General features: G+C 40.1%; 1 protein-coding gene across 1 annotated transcript in view; it reads left to right on the top strand.

The window, feature by feature from the left end:
- SLC4A7 (solute carrier family 4 member 7) overlaps positions 1-25246 on the top strand; it is a 121779-nt gene that overhangs the window by 5811 nt on the left and 90722 nt on the right. The gene's annotated exons all lie outside the window — the stretch shown is intronic.

Genomic DNA, 25246 nt, shown 5'->3' with positions numbered 1-25246 from the left:
GAATCCACAGGAACTGAAAAAATTTAAGCGTGTGTGTGTTACTTTCTAGAAGAGGGTCAAATAGCTTATATTTAGATTTCAACGGACTTTATAATTCGAAAAACAGCCAAGGCCTAGTCTAAAAATTAGCTCAGCTTGGTTTTGTGCCTTTCTTGAAAGTTCATAGGTTTATGTTTTGTGTAACTAGCCGACTGATTATTAAATTCACCCCAGTATTTGCTAAAGTTTATTTTCTAGAATACTGTGTACCTGTAGAAGGTTCTGCAAAAGAACCATTTTGCAGCCAAATCAAGTTTGGGAAATGTCACAGGCTGTACTTCTGGGAGATTCACAGTGATTAATTAGAGGCTTTGAGAAATCCTGTAATAAAGACATTCAGCTTTAATGGGGAGAGAATGCAGCCACGTGAGGTAGGAATTCCTGACGGTTCTTACAGAATGTGCACAGGAGGTCACCGGGGCTTCCCTGGGGCCCAGTGTTAGGGCACAGTGCTCCCACTGCATGGGCGCAGGTCCCATCTCTGGTGGGGAAGCCACACTGCACAGTGCGGGGGGGGGGCGGCCCTCAGAGAGCAGGTCACTAATACGTGTTATTATAGGTCTAAGGGAGCAAATCCTGTGGTGTTTATAATTCACTTTGTTACAGTAACAGGAGAGATTTGAAAAGTGTATCACCTAGGGAGGTGATACACTTGTTGCTTTGGAAGCAACAAGAAAGGGCCCTGGTTGAATAAATTATGCTCCATCCACACGGTAGGTTACCACAGCTGTGAAAAATGAATGAGGAGGAGCTTTTTGTACTGATGTGGAGGGATCTCGCAAATAAATTGATTTTAAAAAATCAGGGTGTGGATCAGAAGATACTATTTCATGCCTTTTCTCTAAGGAGCATAATAAAGAATGTATATTGTACTTATGGGCTTCCCTGGTGGCTCAGCTGGTAAAGAATCCGCCTGCAATGCCAGAGACCTGAGTTCGATCCCTGGGTTGGGAATATCCCCTGGAGAAGGGAAAGGCTACTCACTCCAGTATTTTGGCCTGGAGAATTCCATGGACTGTATAGTCCATGGAGTTGCAAAGAGTGACACAGCTGAGCGACTTCTACTTCATCTGTACTTACTAGTATTTGTATAAATACACTGGAAAGGTTATCAAAAAACTAGTAAAAGTGACCGCCATTCAGGGTATGAAGGAACAGGACTTGAGACCAGAGAGAGAACAAAGCTTCATTGTCTACCTTTCAGTGTAGTTTTGATTTTTGAACCATACAAACATATTCAGGAAAATAGGATGATTTCTTATAGTGTTTTATGTCATGGGTTGACATCCCTATCTAGTTATTTCATGAGAAAGAGTTGTATATCTGTTGATATAGTCTAATACATTATGAACTATCTTAATTTTTCATGTTATAAAGGTACCACTTAACAATAAATGTCTATCAGTAAAATCACACATTACATGCCCAATTATGATATTGAATGCTCGAATCCCTTGGAATTTCTGAGTTTGTTTGTTACTGATGTCCTGATCCTCTCTCCCTTTCAGCTTCTTTCTATCCAGGGATTTAAATTAGTGAGGAGTCAGTAGAAGGTAGGAAGTGGGGAGAGACTGAGAGTGTTGCTGTTACAAATGAACGTGCCTTACATGTAAGCAAGTAGCTGTATGGTTTTGTGTGTGTGAACTTAGACTTTTCCTTTGTGGTTTTTATACTTCCCTTTGATTAAAGATCATATATGTTAAAAAAATTATTTAGTTCTCTCCTTCTTGAGTTGGAACTTAGGAGGGTCTAAGCCAGCTAGAGGCTCTACCATGGAAGCCTGGTGACTTAGTCCCCTGTGACTCCAGAGGGAAGAGGAAAAATGGGAAGAAAAGTGGGTGAGAATAAAGGAGAAAACAATACCCAGCTGACATCTGTTGAGCTTCCTGTGGCCCAGTCGCAGGGGGGCCGCTCACACTGCTGTTCTGAGTTTGCTGTGAGTGCTGGGCGACTGGTGTCTCCTGGGTTGCACCCTGTGGCCGTGCCCTGGGAGAACGCCTCTGTAACTGCGATTCCTCCTCTTGTCCTGTGTGTTCTGTGTGAAATTTCTTGCCCTGCATTTAAATTCTTAGTTAAACATAAGACTCAAGGAATGATTTCCACTTAGCTAGCTTTCAGAAGCCAGTAATTTGGAAAGGAGAGTACTGCTCCTGAAGGTATTTTTATATTTCCATTTGAGTGTACACCTCAGTGATGTTCTGAGACTATAGCATCTCAGATGAAGCAGGGAAACTCCACTGAAGATTCTGCTCTCTCTCCCTCCAGCTGCCGCACTGGTGGGGGAAGGATGTCATTTTTGTCACATTGATGTAAATCACTCATCTAGGACTTCTGGTTTTGTTTTTGCTGTGGCTAAGTTGGTGAAGAACTGGTCACAGACTTTTTAGGGAAAGCCTACTTTGAGCCATGCATTTTTGGGGGCATCTTTAAATCACTTACTATTCCCGTTAAGTCAAGTAGACCTAAGAAAGCATTGCTACGAACAAAGCTAGTGGAGGTGATGGAATTCCAGTTGACCTATTTCAAATCCTAAAAGGTGATGCTATGAAAGTGCTTCACTCAATATGCCAGCGTATTTGGAAAACTCAGCAGTGGCCACAGACTGGAAAAGGTCAGTTTTCATTCCAATCCCAAAGAAAGGCAATGCCGAAGAATGTTCAAACTACCACACAGTTGCATTCATCTCACATGCTAGAAAGTAATGCTCAAAATTCTCCAAGTGAGGCTTCAACAGTACATGAACCGAGAACTTCCATATGTTCAAGCTGGATTTAGAAAAGGCAGAGGAACCAGAGATCAAATTGCCAACATCCATTGGATCATTGAAAAAGCAAGAGAGTTCCAGAAAAACATCTACTTCTGCTTTATTGACTATACCAAAGCCTTTGACTGTGTGGATCACAACAAACTGTGGAAAATTCTGAAAGAGATGGGAATACCAGACCACCTGACCTGTCTCCTGAGAAATCTGTATGCAGGACAAGAAGCAACAGTTAGAACCGAACATGGAACAACAGACTGATTCCAAATCAGGAAAGTAGTATGTCAAGGCTATATATTGTCACCCTGCTTATTTAACTCATATGCAGAGTACATCATGAGAAATGCCAGGCTGGATGAAGCAACAGCTGTAATCAAGATTGCCAGGAGAAATATCAATAACCTCAGATATGCAGATAACACCACCCTTATGGCAGAAAGTGAAGAGGAACTAAAGAGCCTCTTGATGAAAGTGAAAGAGGAGAGTGAAGAAGCTGACTTAAAACTCAACATTCAAAAAATGAAGATCATGGCATCTGGTCCCATCACTTCATGGCAAATAGATGGGGAAACAGTGACAGACAATTTTCTTGGGCTTCAAAATCACTGCAGATGGTGACTGTAGCCATGAAATTAAAAGATGCTTGCTCCTTGGAAGAAAAGCTATGACCGACCTAGAGAGCATATTAAAAAGCAGAAACATTATTTTGCTGACAAAGGTCTGTCTAGTCAAAGCTGTGGTTTCTGCAGTAGTCATGTATGGTTGTGAGAGTTGGACTATAAAGAAAGCTGAGTGCTGAAGAATGGATGCTTTTGAACTGTGGTGTTGGAGAAGACTCTTGAGAGTCCCTTGGACTGCAAGCAGATCCAACCAGTCCATCCTAAAGGAACAGTCCTGAATAGTCATTGGAAGGACTGATGCTGACGCTGAAGCTCCAATACTTTGGCCACCTGATGTGAAGAACTGACTCATTGGAAAAGCCCCTGATGCTGGGAAAGATTGAAGGCAGGAGGAGAAAAGGATGACAGAGGAATGAGATGGTAACAGCCCTGTCTCGATGGACATGAGTTTGAGCAAGCTCCAAGAGTTGGTGATGGACAGGGAATCCTGGCATGCTGCAGTCCGTGGGGCCACAAAGAGTCAGATACGACTGAGTGACTGAACTGAACTGATTCCTGTTATACATGTGAACTCATAGGCAGAGAGGGTTTCTGTAGAAGGCTATCAATGAATATTTGTTCAATGAATGAATGTTAGGATAATACCATGAACTCAGAGATCTGAAGCTGAATATATTTCTAGTTAATTGTTTAATCAGTAATTTAATAAATTCTGTTTACTTTACTTACGGTGTTACCATTAAGAAAAAGGCTCCTACTTTGCTTTATGCAGCTACTAGTAGAAGAGAATAGAATGTTCCTTTCCTTGGTTCTGTTGAGTGGGAATATTGAATAAATAGTTTGGATTGATCTCAGAGTAAGAGTGCCTACCATTTTTTTAAAACCTGAGCTAGGATTTTTGGCAAGTATGCATTAAGCATCATTGAAATGAAAGTTTTATGACTCAGGATATTTTTAGAAGTTTGAAATACATTTATATTGATTATTGGAAAACAGTGAGTCTCTTACTTGTATATTATTTCTTTCAATATTTGCTTTATGAAAACAGTGACTTTCAAAGTGTAAGATTAAAACCAATAGCAAGAAAAGGGATCTCATCCCAGATACGATATTAGCTACTTTATATGCTCATACGTGCCCAGTCGTGTCCAACTCTGCGACCCTGTGGACTGTAGCCTGCCAGGCTCCTCTGTCCATGGGATTTCCCAGGCAAGAATACTGGAGTGGGCTGCTGTGCCCTTCTCCAGGGGATCTTCCTGAACCAGGGATTGAACCCATAGTCTCTTATGTCTCCTGCTTTAGCAGACGGATTCTTTACCACAGCACCACCCGGGAAGCCCCAGCTACTGTATAGTAGGGGCAGTGTCAGTTGCTCAGTCGTGTCCGACTGTGGCCTGCCGGGCTCCTCTGTCCATGGGATTCTCCCAGCAAGAATACTGGAGTGGGTTGCCATTCTCCAGAGGATTTTTCTGACCCAGGGATCGAACCTGGGTCTCCTGCATTGCAGGCAGATTCTTTACCATCTGAGCTACAGGAAATATCCCAACTACTGTATGTATTGGTATAAAATTGGCTATTTGTGTGAATTCTTTAAATTACCACTTACATTAATAGAATTTTTTCTTCATGTGCTTTTATTTTGGTGATTTTGAGGTTCATGGACCCTCAGTGGACCTTCCTCTTTTCCGGCCTCTGTATCCTAACTTTGCAGCCCATGGTTTACTGTTTATACAGGTGCTATAACTAACCAGTGCGTTGACTCAGAGTCCTTTATATTCTGTATTTATTTTTGTTTTCCTTTAATTGTTCCCAGATGACCTCATAATATGTTCAGGAGGAACTTCCTTTTCCATTTCTGCACGTGCCATTAGCAGTATCCTCAGGATAAGGTTCTGTTATGAGCCTATTTATATTTGGCCAACTTCGAATAAGGGATTCATTCAGACTAAAGTTGGCCTTCATTTGGTCTTTCAGTTTATTTTATTGAGCTGTTTATATTCAGTAATAGAAAAGCCACTAAATAACCACAAGCCCCAAACCTCTTTTACAGAACAAGGTAAAATTTGGAAGTGGCTTAACTTTAGTAACAGGTGCTGCTTGTGGTTCAAACACAGGTGGGTTACCTGTCCCCGACCTGCCACCAGGTGGCCTCGGGTCAGCTGCCATATTTGAATCTCATTTTTCTCATCTGTAAAATTGATATTACAATACTTAGAGGGGTTTCTCATGATTAGAGATAAGAATATACTATATAAAATGCTGAATGTGACCTTGGAAACTTGTTGTGAATAATTATCCTGTGTTTTTAAAAAATATCTCATGTAACAAAATTGTAAAAAGAGTTAGTGTACAGATTGATTGAAGACATAGAATGTCTTAGCTCTCCTTAAACCCTGACGTTGCGAGATTCTGTTTAGCTCTGTGGGGAGGGATTATGTGTTAGGAAAAACTTGGTTTTCCTCCGACATTCACTTTGAACATATGTTCACCCTCGCAGCAGGGCTGGCCTCAGATGTGCGCGGGTTGTTCCCACACGTGCAGCTCTGTGACGGCAGCTCAGTGTCCTGCCATCCCGCTCGGTTCTGTGCCCCTGGAGATGCTGTCAGATCCCATAATGGGATACAAGGCTCCTCCCCCACCCCAGGGCCCCTTGGGCTTCTGTCGCCTGTAAATCAGAAGTTCCCTCTTTGGAGCTGATTAATTTGCAGGAGTGGCTCACAGAATTCAGGAAATCTCTTTACTTACTATTTACCAGTTGATTATGAAAGGATGTGATAAACCAATGGTCCCTGACATTTGTGGCACCAGGGACCGGTTTCATGGAAGACAGTTTTTCCATGGACAGGGAAGGTGGGGGGTGGGGTGGGTGGGATGGCTTTGGGATGATTCAAGGACATTAGATTTATTATGCTGCCACTGATCCGATAGGAGGCAGAGCTCAGGCAAGTGATGGGGAGTGGCTGTAAATACTGAGGAGAGAGAAGGATGAAGAACCTTCCCCACTCCACCTCCTGCTGTGCAGCCCAGTTCTCACCCAGGAAATTCCAAGGGACTTAGGAGACCTGTGTCAGAAACCAGGGTCAAAGACCAAATGTTAGAACAAAAGATGTTCCTAGTGCTCTCATCAGTTAGGAAATTACAAGTGTTTTAGGAGTTCTTTTTCAGGAACCTGGGACAGAAGCCTATATATATATATATATATATATATATATATACACATTATTTTTTTCCCCCTCTTAACTCACAAGTTGCCTTAAGTCACAAATTTAAAGAATATAATTATATCTTGGCAAAATGTTGAGAAGTTTAAAGCCTAATATAGTTGTTTTTCTTTAAATAATTTTAACCATTTGACAAAACATTTAAAAGGTGATATATGGCTGTCCTAGAACTGGACATGGCAGAAAGTGAAGAGGGACTAAAAAGCCTCTTGATGAAAGTGAAAGAAGAGAGTGAAAAAGTTGGCTTAAAGCTCAACATTCAGAAAACGAAGATCATGACATCTGGTCCCATCACTTCATGGGAAATAGATGGGGAAACAGTGGAAACAGTGCCAGATTTTATTTTTCTGGGCTCCAAAATCACTGCAGATGGTGACTGCAGCCATGAAATTAAAAGATGCTTACTCCTTGGAAGGAAAGTTATGACCAACCTAGATAGTATATTGAAAAGCAGAGACATTACTTTGCCAACAAAGGTCCGTCTAGTCAAGGCTATGGTTTTTCCAGTGGTCATGTGTGGATGTGAGAGTTGGACTGTGAAGAAGGCTGAGCACTGAAGAATTGATGCTTTTGAACTGTGGTGTTGGAGAAGCCTCTTGAGAGCCCTTTGGACTGCAAGGAGATCCAACCAGTCCATTCTGAAGGAGATCAGCCCTGGGATTTCTTTGGAAGAAATGATGCTAAAGCTGAAACTCCAGTACTTTGGCCACCTCATGCAAGAGTTGACTCATTGGAAAAGACTCTGATGCTGGGAGGGATTGGGGGCTGGGGGAGAAAGGGATGACAGAGGATGAGATGGCTGGATGGCATAACCGACTCGATGGATGTGAGTTTGAGTGAACTCCGGGAGTTGGTAATGGACAGGGAGGCCTGGAGTGCTGCGATTCGTGGGGTCGCAGAGAGTCGGATACGACTGAGCGACTGAACTGAACTGATATGGCTGTCCTTTTAAAAATAGACTACTGGGACTTCCCTGGTGGTTCAGTGTTAAGAATCCACCTGCTGGTGCAGGGGACACAAGTTCAGTCCCTGGTCTGGGAAGATTCCACGTGCCGTGGGGCAGCTAAGTTGCTCCACAACTTCTGAGGCACAGGTACCTCTCTTGTACAGCCCCTACAGTGAGAATCCTGTGCACCACAGCTAGAGAATAGCCCCTGATCAACATGACTAGAGAAAGCCTTCGATCAGCAACAAAAACCCAGTGCAGCCAAAAAAAAAAAAAATAGACTATATCAATAACCTCAGATATGCAGATGACTCCACCCTTATGGCAGAAAGTGAAGAGGAGTTGGTGATGGACAGGGAGGCCTGGCGTGCTGTGATTCATGGGGTTGTAAAGAGTCGGACACGACTGAGTGACTGGACTGACTGACTGACTGACTGAGTGACTGACCATTAACTAGCTTTAGGCTTGTGGGTATTTTTAATCTTATCTTTTAAAATTATTTTCTTTTGTCCTTGAATTTCTTATCTACTACAGAGTTGTTATAGATAACAAGTGAAATCTCGTAATTTTTAAGTGGGATGGGGAAGGTCTTTCTGTTATGTCATTCTGGCACAGAGTTTACCACCTGAGATGGATGGTCTTCTGATTCTTGGCTTTTTATAGATTGCAGGGGTTGCTAGATAGCTTAATTCTGCCTTGAGGGGATTTTACTGTATTTTCTTGTTACTTAGGATTTCAGAATTTAGTCTGCAGGGAATTACAGTGCAAAAGAAAATTGCATCTGCTTGGCACAGTTAACTATAAAATGGCTCCTATTTTGTCTTCTGAAGCATAATAATAAGAAATTATACTTTATTAAGAGTTCACAGTTTCTTAAGTTGAATTGTCATTTTTTTCTTTAAACTGAAATAACAGGAATGTATTTTAACTAATGTGAATGTTCTGAATTTTGTTTTGCATATACATACTCACATACATGGTCTTCCCTGGTGGCTCAGATGGTAAAGAATCCGCCTGCGATGTGGGAGACCTGGGTTCAATCCGTGGGCTGGGAAGATCCCCTGGAGGAGGGCATGGCAACCTCCCAGTATTCTTGCCTGGAGAATTCCCATGGACAGAGGAGCCTGGTGGCTACAGTCTGCTGCTGCTAAGTCACTTTAGTCGTGTCCGACTCTGTGTGACCTCATAGACGGCAGACCACCAGGCTCCCCCGTCCCTGGGATTCTCCAGGCAAGAACACTGGAGTGGGTTGCCATTTCCTTCTGTAGTGCATGAAAGTGAAAGTGAAGTCGCTCAGTCGTGTCCAACTCTTAGTGACCCCATGGACTGCAGCCTACGAGGCTCCTCTATCCATGGGATTTTCCAGGCAAGAGTACTGGAGTGGGGTGCCATTGCCTTCTCCGGTCCGACTCTCTATGGGGTCGCAAAAGTCGGACACGACTGAGCGACTTAAGCACAGCACAGCTTGAACATATATACATACAAGTGTATGCACACATTGATTTTTTATATATGTTTGTGAATTTAAATCATTGGATAATTAAACAACTTAGAGATATTTAGGAATTTTCAGATTAGCTATGTAACATTGAATTTTGAGTTTAAACAGCCAAGTTCCCATTCTGTTTTACAAATGTGTGAATTCTCACAGGAGTTTTAAAGTATAACACAGTTTGTTTTAAGGATGTTACTGTGGACTTTTAAGTTAATTGTTCTTTGCTGAGATTGGTGTTTCCTTACCTATATTTTCCAAGCTACTTCGGATCTTTTTTAGAGACAGTTTTCATAAAGGCAAGATATAAATACATACAAGTAACTTTATTGACTAGAAATCAAAGGTGTGATGAGGAAGATGGGCAATAAGGTGGGGGAAGGATTTTTAGATTAAGTTGCATTACTTCAAATCACAGTTAAAAATTACCAGTTGTGTGTTTTACATAATCACATCTACTCAGTTTTTATATGGTAATTTACTTTGCTGTTATTGCTGATCAAATTGATTTAGTAATAAATGGGTTTAAAAGGCTAAGTGCTGCAATATTGAGTGGGTTAGCCGCGAGGAATTGTTTTATCTGTGCAGGGCCCTTGCTGCCGCAGTTATGGCTGTGACCCTCAAATAGGGGCAGTTTGAGGCGACAGTCACGTGGTAGTGAATTTCAGCAGATCACTGCGGATAGCGTCATCACCCTATACCTAGACTGGGCCGAGAGAGGTATCTGATAGAGATCATGATCATTGAGAAGATTTTTGTAGAAAGCCAAAATGATAACCTTTTCCACGCCGCCTCCAGAGACTTATCTGGTACACTGTAATAGATGAGCACCAGTGGACTAGCTTTGTGTGGCCTGTGGGTGGGGCCAGTTATTGCTTAAGGGCCTTGAACCACTGTAGTATCACAGCTTTTACCTTAATTTGTTGTCTGAAGTAAATAAACGACCTGTGATTTACAGAGTGCAGGTCTGGAGTCTTTAGTGAGAATATTTTACTCACTTCGTGGGTCGTGAAGCACAGCTTTAGCTTGCTTTAACTCCTCTGTTTCTTGTCATCCGCTTTTCAAAGTAGCTAGTTAAAACTGATGAGTCTGTGCTTGTCCAGCTTTGAAAGAACAGATAGATCTTTCTTGACTTACGATGGGTCAGTGTTTCAGTGAACCCATCATAAGTTCAAAATATCCTTGGTTGGAAACACATTTAACGCAGAGCTTGGCCCTGCCACCTGAGGTGTGCCCAGGGCGCTTCACAGTTAGTCTGCAGTTGGGCACAGTCATCTGTCTCAAACCTCATTTGAAAACTATCTCATGTAATTTATTGAGTCCCATGCTGAAGGCGGAAAGTGGAATGGTTGTCTGGGTGCAGAACGGTTTTAAGTGTGTTGAGCAGGATCATGCGGCTGACGGGGAGCTATGGCCATGCAGCCTCAGCAGGGAGGCTTATCTCTTGCTTGGGAAAAGATTGAAACTCAAAAGTGCAAGTATGGTTTCTACCAGATGTGTCTTGTTTAGTACCATGGTAAAATGGAACTGTTACATTGAGCTGTTAAATTGAACCATTCTAAGTGGGGGAGCATCTGAAATTTAGGGCAGGTGGTCTGTGTATTTGTTGCCTCTGAATGGTCTCACTGTTTTCCAAACTGTAGGTTGTGACTTCTTAGTGGTTTGCAAAAACAACTAGTGGATTAACACAGCATTACAAAAGAGAAGAGGAATAGAAAATAACAATGCAACAGTAAGGGCAAATATTGTTTTGTGGAACTTTTGTTTTATGTATACAGTATTAGACATGTAAACAGATACATGTGTATGCTGGCGATGAAAATGTATTTCTTCCCAGGGGTTGTTATTAAAAGTTTTTAAAAGAAAAATCCAAAAAAAAAAAAAAGAAAATCCATTTCTGGGACTTCTCTGCTACCTGCTGGTGCAGTGGCCGTAGGCTCAGTCTCTGGTTGGAGGATCCCACAGCCCCTCTGTGGAGCACCGAGGCCCAGGTGCCACTGCTGAGCCCACGCGCAGGGCCTGCCGGACCCAGGGGCCCGGAGCCCAGCTCCGCAACTCGAGAAGCCACCACGGTGAGCCGCCCGCGCAGCCCAGTCACTGCAGCTAGAGGGGGCCGGTGCAGAGCAGTGAGGACCTAGTGCACCAAAAATTAGTAAATAAATTAAGAAAAATCCATTTCTATAAATTAGCACTGGGCTGCATTCCTTTAGGAATAACATTTACTCTTTTCTCATTTAAAATTTTAACATATGCAAGTAAGTATTTAGATTAAACACTGTTATTTGACTTATGTAAATTAATGCAACATCAGCAGTTTTTATATTGGAGAATTTAGCCTCATATTTCATTTGTAATAGCCTACTGGTTCTGTATATAATAAATGAGGTGTAATGAAAAGGAAGAACTGCCAGCAGATTTTCCTCTGTTCATTCTCAGACTGTCATCAACTAATCCTTTAGGCTCCTGAGCAAAATAAATTTATGCTGTTGTAATTAGAAAGACTTTGTGTAGTTGGTTTGATGCAGAAGTACCTGAAATACAGCAATGTATTTAATGAGATCACTTGGAAAGGACCTATATGGAAGATGCTATAGAGGTCTTGCCTCTGCTGCTGACTCAGGACTCTGTTAGTACAGGGGATTAACTGCTCTGAGGTTTTATAAGAGGCGACATGGGAAGCATGGATGCTTAATGACATTGAATTAAAAGCGGCTTGGAAGGAAACTGGATTTGTTTATTGTGTTGGATAATCCTTAGCGATGACTATAATGTAAAACTGAGTATATTTGCAGATTAAGTATCTGACAGTGAAAAGCGTAGAGTATGTTCCCATACGATTTAATTTTTTGTGTTTATTTAATGGAATAAAAATTCAATATTCAGTATTATTCATTCTAATATTGTTAATATTCAATATTGAAGTAAATATTGAGTATATCTTGGAGGTGGAATTTGAAGGTAGACAGATTCTTATATTTTAGTTTTCAAAATTTTTACATAGAGTGTACATTATTTTTGTAATGAAAATATTTTTAAATATCTGAAGTTACTCTCTTATAACTCTTTCCCACACAAATCAGTCGAATGAGTATCTCTGAAAACAGGTAAATTATATTTGGGAGATTGCGTAAGTGCTCACCTTTTTCAGAGACTGCCGGTGGGGGCATCATTTTGGCACCATAGCAATGACTTTAAATTGTTGATCACATTAATTGTTTTTAATGTGAAGGTGGTTGTAGTGAAAGCCATTTTCACTTAATTGAAGTTTAGGCTTTTGAAAAGTTTAAGTGTGTTTAGGCATGTCTGTCATCTTATCAGAAGTCCTCTAAAATTATGTAGGCCATTCTAGAAATGAGTCCCCTTAGAGGTTTTCAAGGCTGATCAGTGTATGAGTTTTTGATGACTGTTAGAGAAGTTGTCAGTGAAGCTATAATAGGAATTTATGTCCGTTTCTAATTTATAGGGTCATTCATGTGATTTGGTAACCAGTATACTCACATCATTCTTATTCTTTGAACTTTGAGGCTTTTTAGTTGCTTATCATCCCCACCACCCTTTTCCCCCTCTTTCTACTGTTGCACTTTCTTTCATATTTAGTTAGAATCTGTGGCCCATATATATTTCATTTAAACACCTAAGCTGTTATCTGCTTTTTTTCTTCAAAAACTTTTTTTGAAAGGTATTCATTCACATACTTGCCAGGGCTTTTGAAAATAAAGTCATGAAGATGGTGGTTGTTCTTACCTTTTCTTTCTGTGCTGTTATCTGCTGTGTTTGCAGCCCCTGCCCCAGACTTGCCCCACTGTGAACAGTCTCTCGTCTCTCATTCTGTAGATGATGCTTTCGCTGGTGTCTGAGAAGCTTAAGACAGGCTCTCCATAAAGATTGACTTTATGAAAGTTCATTCACTTCACAGGATATGTATTTGTAAAGTATGATAGTTTAAAAATAGCATTTGTATAGAGATATCTAAAAGTGTTAGTCACTTTACAAGTTGATTTTGTTTAATTTTCAGTTTTTATTATAAATTAGGGTGATGTTCATATTTCGGTTATTCTGAATAGCTTACTTTTTATGATGTTTAAACTGATTATTTGTTGCTGATAGTTGAGCTGAATATGTGTGCATGTGTTGTGAGCAGTGTTAGAACATAACCCTGTCACCGCACGTGGCAGGGTGGCGGCATTCCTGTTGTACAGATGAGGAAGCTGAGGCCTCTGCGCGCGTTCGTGCTGCTGCTGAGCGGAGGAACTGGAGTGCAGACCAGGATGTCTGGCTCTCTCGCTGGTACAGTGCATGCCCTCAATATCCGTCTTAGTGCTCTGGAAAATGCTCACAGAACAAACACAGGACACCTTTTATTCTGTGCTCAACAGTGTCGTTTTCTTAATACGAACGGGAGTATTTGTAGTGGATATGTATAGTGGATATAGCCTCCATCTTTCTCATTAAAAGCTGATGGTTTTCCTTGTTGATAATGTAGCCAGCTTTTCCCCTCTTCCTGCTGAGTCCTGTGGTGGTGATGTAGTTGCTCAGTGGTATTCTACTCTTGCTATCCCCAAGGACTGTAGACCGCCAGGCTCCTCGGTCCATGGGATTTTCCAGGCAAGAATACTGGAGTGGGTTGCCATTTCCTTCTCCAGGGCATCTTCCTGACCTGGGGATCGAACCCGGGTCTCCTGCATTGCAGGTGGATCCTTTACCAACTGAGCCACCAGGTCAGAGGACTATGAAGAGGCTATTCTCACTGCCTGGGCGGGTCTGCTCTTCGGAGGCTTACGGTGTGGCCCCAGCACCCCGCGCCTTCCTCCCTGCTCTCTGGTGGTCTTCTCTCAGCTGCTGTCAGCGTCCGCCCCTGACTCAGTCTTCCGTGGGCTCCTCAGGCAGAGGCCTGGTGTGGTCGCAGGTTACTTGAGCGCGCAGGCGGGGCGAGCAGTGTCCGTTTGTCCATTTTTCTCACCTGCTCATCTGTCAGCAAGACCCATACTTCCGTTCTGTAATGCTCATCACCTATGGCCTTAACTTCTGGAGTTCGTTTAAGTGAGTTCTTAAATTTAGATACTGAAGTCTAAGCACAAGCTCCTTTTTTTTTTTTAAAGCTTTCTTCTCTGACTCCATTAATCCTGCAATTCTTATTCTTTGAACTTAGAGGCTCTTGAGTCACTTACTACCCACCCCCTGAGTTTTTTTAAAGGTCCATTACCTCCTTCCCCCCCCGAAACCCCCCATCCCCCCATTTTCATGGCCTGTAGCCAGCCTGTCTTATTTGAGAGAGAATACTGTCATATCTGATAGTATTAAATATTTTGATAAATCCCTAATTCTCAATCAGTTTAACTGTGTTAGGTTGCTCAAAGTCAGTTGATACCATTCTCTGGTTCCTTAAAGACAGAAAATGCCTCCTGTCCTTCTAATTGTCTCCTGTTCTCTGCACTGGGTACATTGAACATTGCTTACTCTCAGACTGTACCCTCCCTCCCCTCAATCCTAGGAAATGCTACTACTTTCTCTACTGAGTGCACAGAAGATGCCAGAAGGGAGCCCTATCCACTGCTATTTCCACTTGGATAACTCAGCTGAGACTTCACATGTTTAGAACTTAACAACGTTCCTGCTCTCTGCATTTCTTATCTCAGTGAATGGTACCACTCTCTGGTTACATAGATCTGAAAATGTGAGCATTATCTGTGACTTTTCAGTCCCTCTCCATACACCAAATCCAGCATCCTAACCATCTCTACTAAGTCTGTTTCTTTCCATATTTCCTTTCATCACCATATTTCTATTGTCTGGAATAACGCAGGACCTTTTTAGCTGGCTTCCAGTGTTAAAAAAAAATCTTCTGTTACAGAAAAACTCATTCAGTGACACTTGTTAAAGAATGGTAAAGCAGACGTCTTTTTAATGGAGGCCGTCGTGGGGGTGTAGGGACCACTGCAATTTGGCCAAAGGAGAGAGTCTTTGTTACCAGTTCCTTCTGGTGAGACAAAAGTAAAGATGATCCTGTGGTGGGATGGTACTGGTAATATTTAGCTGAGGACTTATTTTGTGCCAGGAACTTTTCTATGCACATTGCATTCATCTTGCTTAATTTCTATAACCTATTAGTTGAAAGCACTGTCATTGGCCACGTTTTCCAAATAAGGGTATTGAGCGACAGTGAGGTTATAACTTGACCATCTAGTGAGTAGAAGAACTAGGATTTGAATTTAGGCAATCTGGATCTAGAACCTATACCCATTCATGTTTTATCTTCAGCTAAAATAAACTAGTTGACAAATTGTATTATATTTGTATAGGTATAGTTTTCAATAAAATTTATGCTAATACAATTTGTAGAGATCGTTTCCTGGTTTAGGTCATTAATTAGAAACTGTTTCTCAATTTAGTATGTAATATTTAGTTACAATTTAATATGTAAATTAATCTACTTAATGAATTTTTATGTGGTGTTTAATTAATTAAACATGTTTTGCTTTCTGTGGCCTACCTTATTTCTTCCATCTCTATATTTGGGTTACTGTCTATTTTCCAGATGAAATAACCATTCCTACATCCACTTTCCATCTTCCAAAACTTTTATGAAATCTCTCATTTGGTGCAGTTTCTTCTATGGTCTTTATCCTTCGGTTTATCCTTTTAAAAATCAGATTGCTGTGCATGTTAGTTATATGGAAGAAGAGATAATCCAAACCCAAATCTTTGATTTCTTATGTTATCTTGATGACCTCCAACTTGTTTTCCTTTACTCCTTTGCCTTCTGTAAGCATAGAATGAGTTACTACTGTAAGGAGGTTTTGTTTTTACTCCATAAAACGTTTCTCTTACTAGAGAACAAATATGGACAATATTGGGAGAATACGAAACAAAATGCCCGACCATGGGTTTGTTTGAAGGAATTACTAAAAATGATTAAAGTTGGATTATATTTTATTGAGCATGAGTATGACTGGTGAATTAATTTTCATTCAGATTTGGGTATTTTGAAAGGTAAACATTATCTTGACTCTTTAAAAAGAACTAATACCAAGGAGTACCCACCAGGCCTCTTCATGAAATTCTCCAGGCAGGAATACTGGAGTTGGTCGCCATTCCCTTCTCCAGGGCGGATCTTCCCAACCCAGGGATTGAACTAGGGTCTCTTGTGTTGCAGGCAGATTCTTTACCATCTGAGCCACCAGGGAGGCCCCTGATACCAACGAGTAAATGGCAAGAGCCATTTGTTGTAATTGGTAAAGACCTGTCAGTTTACCTGCATAACAAACATTTGGCAGTGTTTTAATTTTAAAATCTTAAATTACTGCTGTTTTGTGAATGATGGCTTTTATCCTAGTAAGTAAAAACAAGTAGGAGGAATTGTGTGTGTTCCAGGCAGGGTTCTTTTGGTTGCCTGGTGTCAGAGATATATCTAAACTGGTGGTCTTTACAAGTTTAATTAAGTCTTAGGTACTTATTCTGAGTTTGTAGAGTTTTTCCTGGGATCCGGGAAGAAGCTGAAGAAGAGCTTCAGAGAGAGGACAGAAAACAACTGCCTCTCGTCTTTATTTTTCATTCTCTGATATATGCCTTCTTTGTCAGGTACCACTTGACACCACTTATTATTTCTGCTTCTACTTCAACTGCCCTCCTTTTATTTTTCTGTCAGACTGACTGTCTAGTTCGCATCCTTCCAAGCAGGGTAGGACTATGAATTTTAATTTAGCATATTAACCAAAAAACTGTATTGTGAAATACAAACAGGAGAAGTGACAATGATTTTTCCAGTGTATTTAGTCAGAATGGATGAGTCAGGGCGGAGGTGCTCTGCATTTAAAAAACCTGAAGATTCATTCTGCAAGGTTTCAAAATTATGCTTATAAAAACATGTCCATCCTGCATTTAGCTGAAAATGTTATATTGAAATTACAGTAGGAATATTTTTTAGAATAAAATGATCCACATGACATCATTGGCTTGTCTGTAAACTGAGAACAGGTAGCTTTCAGTAAAACTCTAAATTCAAGTTTGAGATGCATTTCTTCCTGTACAGTTCATTGCTAAATGCAATTTTTATAAATGGATGAGCCTTTGGATTATGTCTGAGTTCATGGTGATTTACGAGGAAGAATCTGGTAATTTTTTTTTTTTTTTTCTTCACAGCGTCTTGAAGTGCTGGAAGTGAGTAGCAATTCCCGGTTATTTCTAAAGCAGTGGTTCTCAGTGGGGCTGCGTGTTGGGTGTGTGTTCACTTTTTGAGGGGCTTTTGGCAATTCCTGGGTGTATTATGTTTGTCATAGCTGTGGGGCGTAGGGCTTGTGTGTGCAGCTGGTGCGGAGAAGGTAGAGGCCAGATATGCTGCTGACCATCCTGCAACTCACAGACTGCCCACAGCAGAGGAGTGTCTGGCCCCAGACCCCGCAGGCCTGACCACAGAATCAAGGAGCAGAGAGCAAAAGGTCCCGAGATTCGAAAGAGAAGAGAGATTTTGGAGTGAGAGAAATTACCCTTCACTGGTTTTGAGTGTCTTAGACGCAGGGAGAGAAGAGTTCACTTCTGCTGAAAGCATGAGTTTAAATATATCTGAATTTACTATTTTAAGCCATATTTTGACATCGGTAATTGTATAGTTAAACCAATTTTAGTTTTATTTAAATTCTTACCAATCAGATTATTTTTTTAATTTCTTAGATTAATACTCCTAGCTAATGGTCGCCCAAGATGAGACCTACAAGAATGAATAATAATTAATATTTAGGAACATTCTAAGCTAGTGTTTTTTCCATGTAAAGGTATATTGAACTATATTTTTTTTGTTCCTAGCTTTTAAATGTGGATTATTATTAACAAAAATAGAGATACACTTGTCAGGTACACTTGCCATTTTCTGTCATGACGTATTTGTTTCTGATAAGTTTTTGATAAAACAATTTTTATCCTGTGTTGTTTTTTCTGTGAATTAGATTTGTCAACTATTTAATTCTCGTGAAATTACAGGTATACTTCAAAATATGTTTAAAAATAAAATTCAAAAATGCTGTGTGTATTTGTAGGAATGTTAAAAACATACCTAATTCTACTTCCTGTAACACATGGACTATTCAGTGGTGGGTATAAATGCCCTCATGCAAAGTACAACTCTACTGAATCCTAATATAGAAACAGATTATTTATTCAGTGTTTTTTTTTTTTTTTTGCCTTCTCAGTATTTACATTTTTTTTGGAATGAAGTTAAATGTCCAAGTTTTTTTTTAAAAAATAGCTGTGTGGGAAGTTTTTCAGACTCTGCTCTTTGCTTTTCATCATGAACACGTGGTGAGAGAAATACGCCGCATGGCTAATGACGGCCACCAGGGGGCGAGCGCGCACCGCACTGGTGAAGGCTAGTGGTGGGTGGCGGGAGCCCCGCTGGCCTGAGCGTGTGAGCGCCCCAGCGATGGTAGCAGCGGTGAGGAGTGTGGACTGGCAGCGCTCCTCTTGGAAACACAGTTTAAAATTAGACCGGTTTCCGTTTGTCTTAAAGGAACTTTTCTTCTTTTCTTGGCTGTTTGCTTCAAATTTATCTATGGAAACCAAATTAAAATGGTATCTGCATATATTTATTATAATATTGATACTGATTTCATTGTGTTAAAGTTCTTGTTTTTTATGGTAGTTATTAGCTATTACTGAATTTCTAATACATCAAAAATATTCAAAACTAATTCAGTGAATGTGTCTGTGATTGAATGCCATTACCTTTCACTTAAAATTCCCTAAATAAAGGATAGGAGCAAATAAAATTACATATGGGGTAACTTAGGGGAAAGTATGTGGCCTGGTGGAAAGAGCCCAGGTGTGAAGTCAGACAGCCCTGGGGTGGAAAATGATCAGCTCGCTTACCTTACAGAGTTTCTTACGATGAGAATTAAAAATAAGGTTTGTAAATGGCCTCCTGAAAAGTGCATGTCCCTGTAGGGGAGGCATTGTGGTTTTAAATTCTAGCTTATCCACATACCAGCTGTAGGACCTTCAGAGAACTACTTTCTTTTAGAGTCTAAGTTTCTTTTATATATTAGGATAGTAATAACTTATCCTAGAACTGTTTTATCTTCTGTAAAACGTAAAAATGTGATCGTAGTAAGCATGTAACACCATAACTCGCTTGTTTCTTAAAAATATTCCTGATGTCTCCTGAGTGGGACTGTGTGGTTCCGTCTTGTTCTTTATATCTTTGTCATGTTACAAGGTAAATTCCCCTGTTTATTTACTTTCAGGTCATTTCCTGTTTTTTGCCAGTTCAATGAGTAAACATACTTGGCCTTATCTTTATATTTTGGTATTTTCATTCTGTGGAGTAGATAGCCAAAAGTGACATTGCCCCATAAAGGGTGTCCTCAGAATTGTAAGTTAATTCTTGTTGGCTTCCTCTTCAGAAAGTTCTGAGCAATTTACACCTTCCCACTAAAAGCATGAGCCTGTCTCTGTGTCTTGCTGCCTCTGCCAGCTTCAGACGTTAATTAGACTTTTTTCCCCACTAATCTAATGGTTGAACCACTAGTAAGAGTATTCGTTTTAATATGTGGGTATTTATTGGCCATTTGTATTTTCTCCAAAGGGAATTACTTGATTCACATTCTTTGTCCATTTTTATATTCCTTTATTTCCCTTAAGAAGTTTCTTGTATTAGAAATACTCAATGCCATGTCTGTTACACTACATGTATTTCCTCATGTTCTATCTTGTCTCCTTATTGTCTGCTTTAGACAAGTGTTGGATTTTTTTTTAATAGATTAAAAAATACCTGTATCAGTCTTTTTCTTCATGGCTTCTAGTTTTTTCATCTTGCTAAAGAATATGTCCCCACTCCAGTAATATAAAACACTATTGTTAATTTTAAATACTTATTCTTCAAATTGTCTTTAATCCATTGTAATTTATTTTTACCTGCCATTGACATAGACAGCTTCATCAAATTAGAGAACCAGACAGTCCTTCCTGCATTATGTATTAATCTGTTACTTCATTCTGTTTTGTCTGGCAAGTATTTACTCTATGGAATTGTTTCTGTTCTTGTACCGTACTGTTTAGCTTACCATAGTTTCACGGTATACTGGAATATTTATTAGACAAAGTGCGCCCACCTTTTTTCCCCTTGATTTTATTGGAAATTCTAGTTTTTATGGAAACTTCAGAATCATTTAGTTCACTTAAAAAGATAAACATAACCCTTTGGGATTCTGATTCGCTTTATAATTTATATATTCATATAGAAAGCTTTATTATTATTTTCCTTGGTATATTTATTTAAAGCCTACCCACCCAGGAGAATAGAGTGTCAGATTCTATGTCAGTGTCTTTCAGTAAAATTTTATAGTTTTTTAGATTAAATGTATTCCTATGTAGTTTATCATTTTGTCCTTATATAGGGTCTTTTTCTACCTCTCTCTCGTTATTTATTGGTAGTTTAGAGAAAAGCTGTTGGTGTTTATTTATCTTGTAACTGGCTGGCTGTCAAATGAATCTTTTAATTTGTGCTAATTGGTGGAATCTATTGTATTTTAGGTACACAGTGATACCATCTGCAAATAAATATTTATTTGGGGTTTTTAAAATTTGATTTCTTTGTTGCATTAGCTACAGCATACAAATTAATGGATTATCCTAGAGGTAGTAGAGACTTAAGACTCATGTAAAGAGTGAACTCGTTAGTATTTTGAACTTTAATATGTTTGCTTTTGGTGTCTGGTCAATAATTTCATCATTTTTAGTCAGGTTCTTTTTATTCCTCTTTTTTATGTTTTAAATGATGAAATTGTCATAATGGATTTACAGGAGATTTAGAAAACAGAACAAAATTATGTATTTCCATTATATATTACAATTATTTTTTTAAATACATAAATTACGATTTTTAATTAGAGTTTCAATATCAAACTCTCAAAAATTAATAGAGTGAATAGACAGAAAAGTAGAAGGATACAGTAGACCTGAAAAGCACTATGAAGCAATTTACCATAATTAAGATTTATACAATTTTCACACAACAGCAGGCTGCAAATTCTGTTTTAGTTCCCATAGACTATAAACCAGGAGACACTGGACCACATCCAGGAATGTAAAACAAAGAGCAAAAGTTTTATGGTCTAAAGGTACTGAAATCGTAGAGAATCTATTCTCTTATTATGTTAAAAATCAATTATCAAAAGATGCTTGAAAATAACCCACGTATTTTCAAGTGCCATGTGACGTTTACCAGAGATCTTTGAGTTAGTCATTGAAAGCCTTTCACTAAAGAGACTGAAAAAGCACAGAGCGTGATTACAGAGAAGACAGCATTTAAATTAATCAGAAATTAGTATCAAAGATACTTTAAAACCCACATGTAGGCAGAGTCTTCTTATTCTCGTTATACCTAAGTCATGAAGAGATGGACTTGTGTTGAATGTTTGAAAGCGTATTTTGAGTAATGGATCCTTTTCTGATGGTTCAGCCATTAATCTTGATTCTGAATGAGATAGTATTTAAGTAATGCTAATACTCTCAATTGTGATGGACAGGGAGGCCTGGTGTGCTGCAGTTGACGGGGTTGCAAAGAGTCAGACACGACTGAGAGACTGAACTGAACTGAACTGAATACTCCCAATTATTGAGATTATTGTTATTTTCAGTTAGGACTTTAATATAATGAATTTTGAGGGGATACAATTCAGTCCATTATTAAAAGACAAGGAATGTAGAACAAACAAAAATAGAAATAAGAGTCTGAGTGAGACAGTGTGTTCGTATCTCCGACTTGGTAGTCTGTGTCTTCCTCCTCCATGGTTAATACTGAAAAGGTCTTATGCCAGTGTCTATCCTCTCTCTTCCTCCACTTCCTTCCATAACATTCATTTTTAAACCCACAGTTCCCTGAGATTCTACAGTTACTAATCTAAGATTCTTGTCACTCAGGGCCCATTCATTTTGTTTTTTGTGTTTGTTTTATTTCTTAGGGACCATTCATTTTAAAGGCTCTTATCTCTTTTTTATTCTAGCAAATTCTCATAGTTTCATTTTTGATTATAATTTCCTTTAATCCGTTTTCTCTTTACCCTTTTTGGAACTCATATTATTTGGAAGTTGAACCTTCTGAATTGATTGTTTATCTCTCATCTTTAATGTTTTCCAGCTCTTCTTTTTGTTACACCGTTTGAGATATTTCATCTTCTAAGCCTTTTATACATTGAAAGTCTTTAATTTTCAAGAGTTCTTTCTTGTTCTGTTTCTTGGTACTAATGTAGTTGTTTATATTAGTTTTCCTTTAACTGAAGTAAAACATAAACATGAACAAATGGTAAGCGTGACCAGTTATCGGGCAGTAGGCGGATGCATGTAGCTCTCACGTTAGGAAAGAAATAGTAGGACGTTACTAGCACTCCAGCCACTCTCTCCTCCCTCCTGCTTCAAGATAACTCTGTCCTGGCTGGAAACACAGGGACAGTTGTGCATGTTGGGCGTTTTTCTCTCAGACTATGTTTGTGAGATGTACCCATGTTCTTGCCTGTAGCAGTGCTCTGTTGATGTGGTATGTGTTGGCGTGGACTTTCACAATGGTGGTGGTGGTTTAGTTGCTAAGTTGTGTCCCACTCCACGGACTGCCGCCTGCCAGGCTCCTGTGTCCATGGGGTTTCCCAGGCAAGAATACTGGAGTAGGTTGCCATTTCCTTCTCCAGGGGATCTTCCTGATCCAAGGATCGAACCCAGGTCTCCTGCACTGCAGGCACATTCTTTACTGCTGAGCCACCAGGGAAACCCTGCAGGTAATTTACTTGTAAACTGAGCCCATGAAGCAAGAGTGATGGACAGGGAATGAAAGAGGTGCATCAGTTAGAGATGGGCTGTTACAGTGGGGGGCTGGCGCTCAGCCCTGCAGGCCCTCCAAGGAGCCTTGTGGACTGCCTGCCTGTCAGAGCTGCCTGCCTGAGGGATGGGGAGGGATGCAGAGCATTTACCACTTCCCAGCACTCTTGCCTGGAAAATCCCGTGGACGGAGGAGCCTGGTAGGCTGCAGTCCATGGGGTCGCCAAGAATCGGACACGACTGAGTGACTTCACTTTCACGTTTCCCTTTCATGCATTGGAGAAGGAAATGACAACCCACTCCATTGTTCTTGCCTGGAGAATGCCAGGGACAGGGGAGCCTGGTGGGCTGCCGTCTCTGGGGTCACACAGAGTTGGACGTGACTGAAGCGACTTAGCAGCAGCAGCAGGCCTCACTGGTTAGGGGTGGCCACCAGGGCATTACCTCCATGTACTTTTGGGTAGTGCATGCATACATGCCTTTGAATGCTTTTTAACATGGGTTTTAAAATTTTAGAATTAACTACAGGACACATCTCAGAAGGCTTCATTATAAATATAGAATAGAATGTAAGTGTAAGTATTATCAGTCTTGATATAAAAACAAATTTAATTGAAATCAGGATGTGGAAGGAAGAATGTAAGTGAAAAAGCTATATATGGGTGAAAAAAAATCTTTTTTTTGTAGGATAAAAAAGATACTGTCTCAAATGGTACGTTATTTAAAATTACGATGGCAACTCTAGCTACTAGGTATAGTTACAAGGCAGAAACAGAAAGTAGTAGATGTCTGGTGAGTGTAAGTGGGTTGCGAGGAATGCTTGTTCAGGAACAATTCAGTAAGACTTGAATTTTCTACCATATACTGGTTAATTTAATAAATTATATTAAAATTTTAGTTTCTGTATACTGATAAAGAAGAATCTTTAGGATTTGTAAGTGGAAAAAAAGCAAGTTATACAACAGTGAGTTGTATGTAGCTCCAGTTTTGGTGAGTACTGTGCGCGCGCGCGCGCACACACACACACACACACACGCTGCTAAGTCGCTTTAGTTGTGTCTGACTCTTTGCAACCCTATGGACTGTCACCTGCCAGCCTCCTCTGTCTGTGGAATTCTCCAGGCAAGAATATAGGAGTGTGTTGCCATTTCCTCTTCCAGGGATCTTCCTGACCCAGGGATTGAACCCATGTCTCCTGTGGCTCCTGCATTGCAGATGGTTTCTTTACCACTGAGCCACTGGGGAAGTCTGCATATGTGTACACACACACACACACACACACACACACATATGCATGTATACTTGTATTTGTGTGATAAAGATGGAGGTTTGAAAAGGTTGAAAATGGGGCAGAGAGACGAAGGGAATAAGTGAGACTGTTTTGATTCGTGCAGATATATTTATTGCCAAGTGAAGTAAGCCAGACACAGAATGACATAGCCTATATGATTTCACTTATACTTGAAAATATAAATATATGAAAATATAAAACAGTCAAAACCGTAGAAGCAGAGTAGAATGGTGGCTGCCAGGGCCCAGGAAAAAGTGACGATCAGGGATGCAGAGTATGTATAAGTGAGATGTGCAGCGTAGTGCTTACAGCTAGCTCTCAGCACCGCGTTGTACACTCAGCATTTTTTAAGGGTAGATCTTACAGGTTAAGTGTTCTTACCACAGGCACACACAGCAGCACTTGCAAATAATAATGACAGTGGGGGGATAAGAGGAGACTTTTAAGGGTGACAGATAATGGCTGTGGCCCTGATGCTGGTCTCATGAGTGTATGCTGTGCTGGGCTAAGTCGCTTCAGTCGTGTCTGACTCTTTGCGATCCTATGGGCGGTGGCCCAGCAGGCTCCGCTGTTGCAGGGATTCTCCCAGCAGGAATTCTGGAGTGGGCTGGCATTCCCTCCTCCAGGGGCTCTTCCGACCCAGGGATCCCGCGTCTTTAAAAGTCTCCTGCATTGGCAGGCAGACCACCTGGCGTCTCCTGGGAAGCCCTTCATGAGTGCGCACTTATTCCCAAACCCATTGACTTGTATTTATTAAATATGTTAAGCTTTTCATGTGTCAGTCATACCTCAATAGATTGGTTTAAAAGGACTATTAAGTATTCCTATAAGATAAAACTGAAAAATCTTTAATGGACTAGCCTGATTAAAATTTCCGAGTTTATATGTTCAATTTGTATCTTTATTTTTTCAAGAAAGTAGTAAACTAAAACTTACTTTACTTTTCTCTTTAACCTGTAAAACCTGATTTAAAACTTTTCATTTGAATATTGGTTTAGTAGTGCCCAGGATAGCATCATAACAGGTAACATATTGCAGAAATGGATCTTCTGTATTTTGAGGAAGAATAACATTTTGTT

The sequence above is a fragment of the Bubalus bubalis genome, chromosome 21 (genome assembly GCF_019923935.1).
Source record: "Bubalus bubalis isolate 160015118507 breed Murrah chromosome 21, NDDB_SH_1, whole genome shotgun sequence".
In the NCBI taxonomy this organism is placed as follows: Eukaryota; Metazoa; Chordata; class Mammalia; order Artiodactyla; family Bovidae; genus Bubalus; species Bubalus bubalis.
Note: the sequence above shows the minus strand (reverse complement) of the source record. Positions and strands in the feature narration are given on the sequence as shown.